Genomic DNA, 6,000 nt, shown 5'->3' with positions numbered 1-6,000 from the left:
GGCCAATGCAAATATCAAAAATAACAAATCGAAAAAAGAGGAAGTACTTACCTGAAATAGTACGTCTCGCTCGGTGTTGTGGACTGTCCCTACAAAAGAGAGGAAACATACCATTTTTTAAATAAGATGTTAGAGGAAGGAGGAGATTACAAAAGTAACTTCTTGAAAGGAGGAGATTGAGGAGACAAGGAGAAAGAGAAGGAAGAGAAATACAAAAAAGGGAAAGAAGAGGTGAGTCTTCTTTCTTTCTTGAAATCTCGGTTTTTGTTTCAATCCTTTGAAAACAAGCATGAAAACTAGTTTACAGGTTTAGCAATACAAGGAGAAGCACTCACAAAGCTAAAGCTAACAAACAAATAACCTACATTGTTGAAACAGACTCACCTCTTGAAAAACTTCCTTTCAAGAAACCAAAGAGAGAGAAGGGTGAAGAGGGAGCACAAGAGCTAAGAGAAGGGTGAGGAGTGGAGAATAGAGTAGGAGGTTGTCGGAAATAGGTGGGAGGTTGTCGGAAATAGGTGGGAGGAGAGATTGCCTTGTTTACTTGAAAGATTAGAGAGTGCTAAAGAAAGTGCCACGTGTCGCATTGGGTTTCAGTTTTAACCCACAGTGTCGCTATATAGCGATGCTTTTCCGTCGCTATATAGTGAAGCATCGCTATATAGTGATGTTTTTAATTAAAAGCGTCGCTATATAGCGATGGAACAGAGCAAAAACGTCGCTATATAGCGATGCTTCAAGACACTTTTTGTTCTAAGTTGAAGGGAAGCTCATAGATGCTATTTTATAAGTGTTAATATATTTTCTTGTAACTTATGTTGTGATTTTTTAAGTGTAGATGGAAGGGACGAGTGGAAGCTCGTCTGATGATCCGCCAACATTCGGGAGCACAAAGTGGCTTATGGAGAGGTTATACTATCATTGCACTCATTGCAAGCGAGAAGTACGACATCAACATCGTATTATCATGTGCCACTTGTAGATGTATGGGGAGGAGCCCGAACTAGTACCCATCATTGGTGTTGCACGTGTTGATGGACTATCAGTAACTCAAAGCTATTTAAGTTTGCAGTCTTATTGGATACCAGGAAATACAAGATCTTATATTTACACGAAATCTTAAAACAGGATGAGGAGGCTAATGAGGGTACACATATACCTTCACACTTTGAGCAAGACTATAGTCTCCCAGATGATGACGACGGTATGGTCGACATGATGGATTCTATTTTTAGGGGCACTACATCCCATGTAACATGTGATGTCACAGTCTGAGGTCAAAATGCGAGAGTTGCAATCAACACAATTGTACGAGGGTGCTAGGATGTCTAAACTATGTGCTTGTCTCTCAATCTTGAATCTGCAAGTAAAGTATGGGTAGTCGAATACAAGTGCCTCGGCCTTAATGAGGTTCGCTCTTGCATTAATTTGTCAACTCATTATTTGGCTATTGTTTATTTTGAGAATCATCATGTTTGTTTTGAGAAACATCATTTGGATAGTGTATACCGAATCATCATTGTTCGAAGCCTATGTATGTTTGAATTGTCATAGTTTGCTCCAGAAGATGTTGCTTGCACGAAATACCATGCCTGCATCAAGAGATGAAGTGAAAAAGATGCTAACAATGGTGGGTATGGATTATGATACCATCCATGCTTGCCGTAATGATTGTATTCTCTTTCGTCATGAGCATGGAGATTTGGCTAGTTGTCCAAAGTATGGGGAACAATGATATAGAGATGACTTGTAGGGTGAGCAGATACCGATAAAGTTCTTGAGACACTTTCCTATCATTGCAAGAATAAAACACATATTCTGATGCAAATCCATAGCAGAATTGATGACATGGCATGCATCTCATCGGTCCAACAATGACACATTGAGGATTCCTGCAGATTGTGCAACTTGGAAGCACATAGATAATTAGTGGCCAGACTTTGCGAGGGAGCCACGCAACTTACATCTTGGGCTCGCCATGGACGGTGTGAATCCTTTCGGGTTACACTCGACATCTTGGTCGACATGGCCCATAGTCATCGTGAATTACAATATCCCACCATGGCTAACAATAAAAAAGGGACACCTCATGCTTGCACTACTTGTGCCAAGAAAGTACAAGGCAAAAACTATGGGCATGTACATGGCACCTTTGATAGAGGAGTTACAGATATTATGGAGAGGAGTGCAGGTCTTTGATATTTCTAGAGCTCCTAGACATAACAATGATATTTTGGTCAGATATATCTTGATGTGGACCATGCATGACTACCCACGATATGGAGGGTCATGCTCGATACCTTCTGCTCGACCATCTCGCACGTGGAGGTCAGCTTGATCCACCACCATCATATTTGAAGGCAAGTGACTGGATTCAAGCTTGGAGGGCGAATGGAGAGGAACCTCCTCCTGGTATGAAGAGGCTATCGATCGTTCACGAGCTTCCTTATTGGGGTCAGTTACAAATCAATCATCCCTTGGATCCCATGCATATCTTCAAGAATGTGGGCGCTACTATTTGGGCACACTTGGTTGGTTCTAAAGACTTGAGAGGAGTGCGAGAAGACTTGCATGCTATGAATAGGATGTCTCGTTTGTGGCCCCAAGGGCATGCTTCAGGAAAAGTTGTCCTCCCAAAAGCAATGTGGATCCTCTCTACGAGGGAGGAGGCAGTGATCAAGGCAGACTGTGCCTCTTTTCAAACACCGACAGGGCACATGCATTGCTTGAAAGGAGCATTTTCAAAGGACAATAACCTTAGTGGGCTCAAGTCCCATGATTGGCACAAGGTCTTATAGGTATTCTAAGTAGAATTAGTGTACCGATAATCGTGATGCATTAGCGTAATTATGATTATGTTATATTGTTGACATGACTTCTTTGTTGCTTTGATAGTTCATCCTCCCAATTACAATAAAAGGGTGCTTACAAGAAGATGTTAGAAATGCTATATTCAAGATCTGTGGTATTGTGAGGTATGCTTACTATCAAATCGCATTGATTGCATTTTCTTCAAATTAAGCTGATTAATCTGTAGACTGATTATGAAAATATCTTACATGGACATGTGAAATAGGTGGATATCTCAAAAAGACATCTCCATATTGAGCATCGAGAAGGCTAGGGTGGAATCCATCGAAGCCGTATGCTTGCTTGAGAAGCACTTTCCCTCGAGCATTATGACAACTCAAGTCCACTTGCTTGTGCACATAGTTGATGAGGTGGCTATTGCAGGTACCGTTCATAGTCAATGGATGTTTTTTCTTGAGCAGTTTATGAAAACTTTAAAGGGATTTGTACGACAAAGAGCAAGACCAGAAGCAAGCATGGCTGAGGGATGGCTTCTACAAGAGTCATTAGTATATATTACAGAGTTTCTTGCATCCACGAATCCCGATATGCCGCAAGCTTGGCATAACAAGGATGATGATCGCATCGTTGCCGAGGTTCCCCAAGGAAAAGGGATTGAAAGAAAGATGAGCGAAGAGCAAATGGAGAAATTCAATAAGTTTTGTATCCTCAATAGCCCTGAGATGCAGAAGTGGATTGAGAGATATGAAGTGGCCAAAGCAGAAAGAATAAATGCAAGGACGAGATTTAGAGTAATGTACAGGCGATCGCAACCATATCCACAGGATCTGGCTCTTCTCCCCACTCACATGTCACTTGATTGGCTACAACTGGCTCTTTGTAAAGCCGAACACGATAGAGAGACAATAAATGAGTGCGAGCGAGAGTTATCATCTGGATGTATGGTGCATGTAAGTTTCTTACCTCTTGACGTAATTAAGTAATTATTTGTGGCAATATACGCTATAAAATAGATGCATCTTCATTGTTTTAATGATGCTCTTTTATAATACAAAAAGTACAGTGCATTATGGTCATATGGACAACATTTTCACGAAGAGAGTCACATATGATTGTGGAGTCATGGCTAACTTCACACAAGATAGCCGAGCAAGTGCTTCGGATACCAATCTTCTCGCCTCACAGTTGGATTATTGTGGAACCATACGTGACATCTATGATATCACCAGTTATAAGCCGGCCACGGCCCCGATCCTCCACTTCCAGCAACCCAAATGCCTCTATTAGAGCTCAGCTAGGCTCTTCAGACTTCATCACTGACTAACTGCCGCCTCCCATCACTGTATATAGTTGAAGTTCATGGGTGCATATACTCTTCTCTCCTTATTGCTGAAGTCCATTGTATGTGTGTTTGTGTGTAGTTGAAGCCGTGATTACATAAACTCTACTCGTAGTTGAAGTCCATGGAGGCTTCTTTCTTTTCTTGATTACATAAATCTTTTTTTTCCTTTGTCAAGTTTTTTTGAAATAAAGCTTATGCATACATGTGCTATTCCTCATTAAGTTTGTTCACTCGGTATGGTCAACACATATTGTCTCACAAATTGTAGTAGTTTATTTAGTTTATTTAATTTAAAAGTTACACTTGAAACATTCCATTATTTATTGTAGGCTTGATCATTGATTTTTCAAACACGTCAAACTTATTGGAGTCACCATCTATACTATTCTTTAAGGAAAGGATCCACGTGGAGGATTTATGGAGGTTTAGGACGTGCAAAAGGCAGCTTCGCAGGAGGTTTGAGCATACGTCAAGGTTCGGAGGAGTGCCATGAAAGGAGGATGCACACTGTTGTGCCACCTACTATCCCAGGTCTGAGACCTCAAATTGCAATCAGGCTCAGAGGAGGCACGCTGTCACGCCACATGTCCCCGTGGATGTTTGAGACATCAAACCTACAGTCTAGCATGGGTGGAGTAGTAGTCTAATCCCGTCAGTGCACAGTACGACACATGGTGGGTGTGCAAGGATCAACCCGCAGATTCTACATCTGGCACCAAGTTGCCAATAGAAGAGCACTTGCAGACCTGCAAGTAGACGACACAAGTCAAAGCTGGCACGTGGCAACCAATGAGCACGAAAACGTGCATTTGAGTGAACTGGCAGACAATCAATGAGCGAAGATGACGACCGTTCAGACTCGATGACATGGCACGTAGTGAGCCTGATGTGTCAGCTGGGCTAGATGCGCAACCATGCACATGGAGAGGGGCAGAGAAGATGTAGTGCAAAGTTCAAACATGGATGCGCAAAACGACTGCAGTCCCGAGCAAAGGCAGACATAGTGCAGATGCGAGAAACGATTGGCTGGAGCCCTGCAAGGGGACATGGGCACCACGAGAACTCAAGGAAAATGGCACAGTGCAGAGGCCAGAGCGCACGGTGCAAGAGCAAAGGACATGCAATGTAGGAGCAACGCGAGGGGAGTGGCAGAGGGTACAGCCTACAGGGCGACCAGGGAGATTGCAACATGGTAAGGGGAGAGGAAGTATAGATTGTATAATTTATATAAATAAAATTATTTATATAGAGAGAGAGAGGGGGGGGGAAGGATATAAATATGTATATATATATATATATAAAGGTAGCCTTGACTAGGGTTTGAGAAATCTCCATTGATGGGAGGCACTATAGGTTATTAGGGAGATGCTGTTTCATGAGTCTTGCATAATAGTAGAGAACTGAGCACATATGCATGATGGAGGTCATCCGAGAGACATTGTGAGCACATATCCATCAAGAAGAGTTTGACTTTGTTGTTGTTCATATAGCAAATGCCCATAGAGTGTCGATTGGAACATGCCCTAACATATTTGCAGCTCACCTTAAATAAGGCTTGAGATGACATCAAATATTAGAAGAGGCCATTGATGGGGAAAAAGAACAATAAGCAATGGGCATTGATGGGAATGCCATCAAAATTTTCATAGCCATTGTGGCCATTTGGGCTATCTTAGGTTCAAGATTACTATGGCACCGTAACCTCACTTTTAAGCACTATTAGCTAGAGGAAATGGCCTGAATGAAGTTAGAATCCATATCTGAGGGTACCGCCCAGTAAAATGGAGATAGAAACATGTCAAAGGCATGAGAACGAGTACTTGGGTAATTGAGAGTCTTACAAAGGC

This window comes from Dipteris shenzhenensis, chromosome 30 (genome assembly GCF_047967505.1).
Source record: "Dipteris shenzhenensis isolate YYH24624 ecotype China chromosome 30, Dip_SZ_1.0, whole genome shotgun sequence".
NCBI classification, from domain to species: domain Eukaryota; kingdom Viridiplantae; phylum Streptophyta; class Polypodiopsida; order Gleicheniales; family Dipteridaceae; genus Dipteris; species Dipteris shenzhenensis.
Note: the sequence above shows the minus strand (reverse complement) of the source record.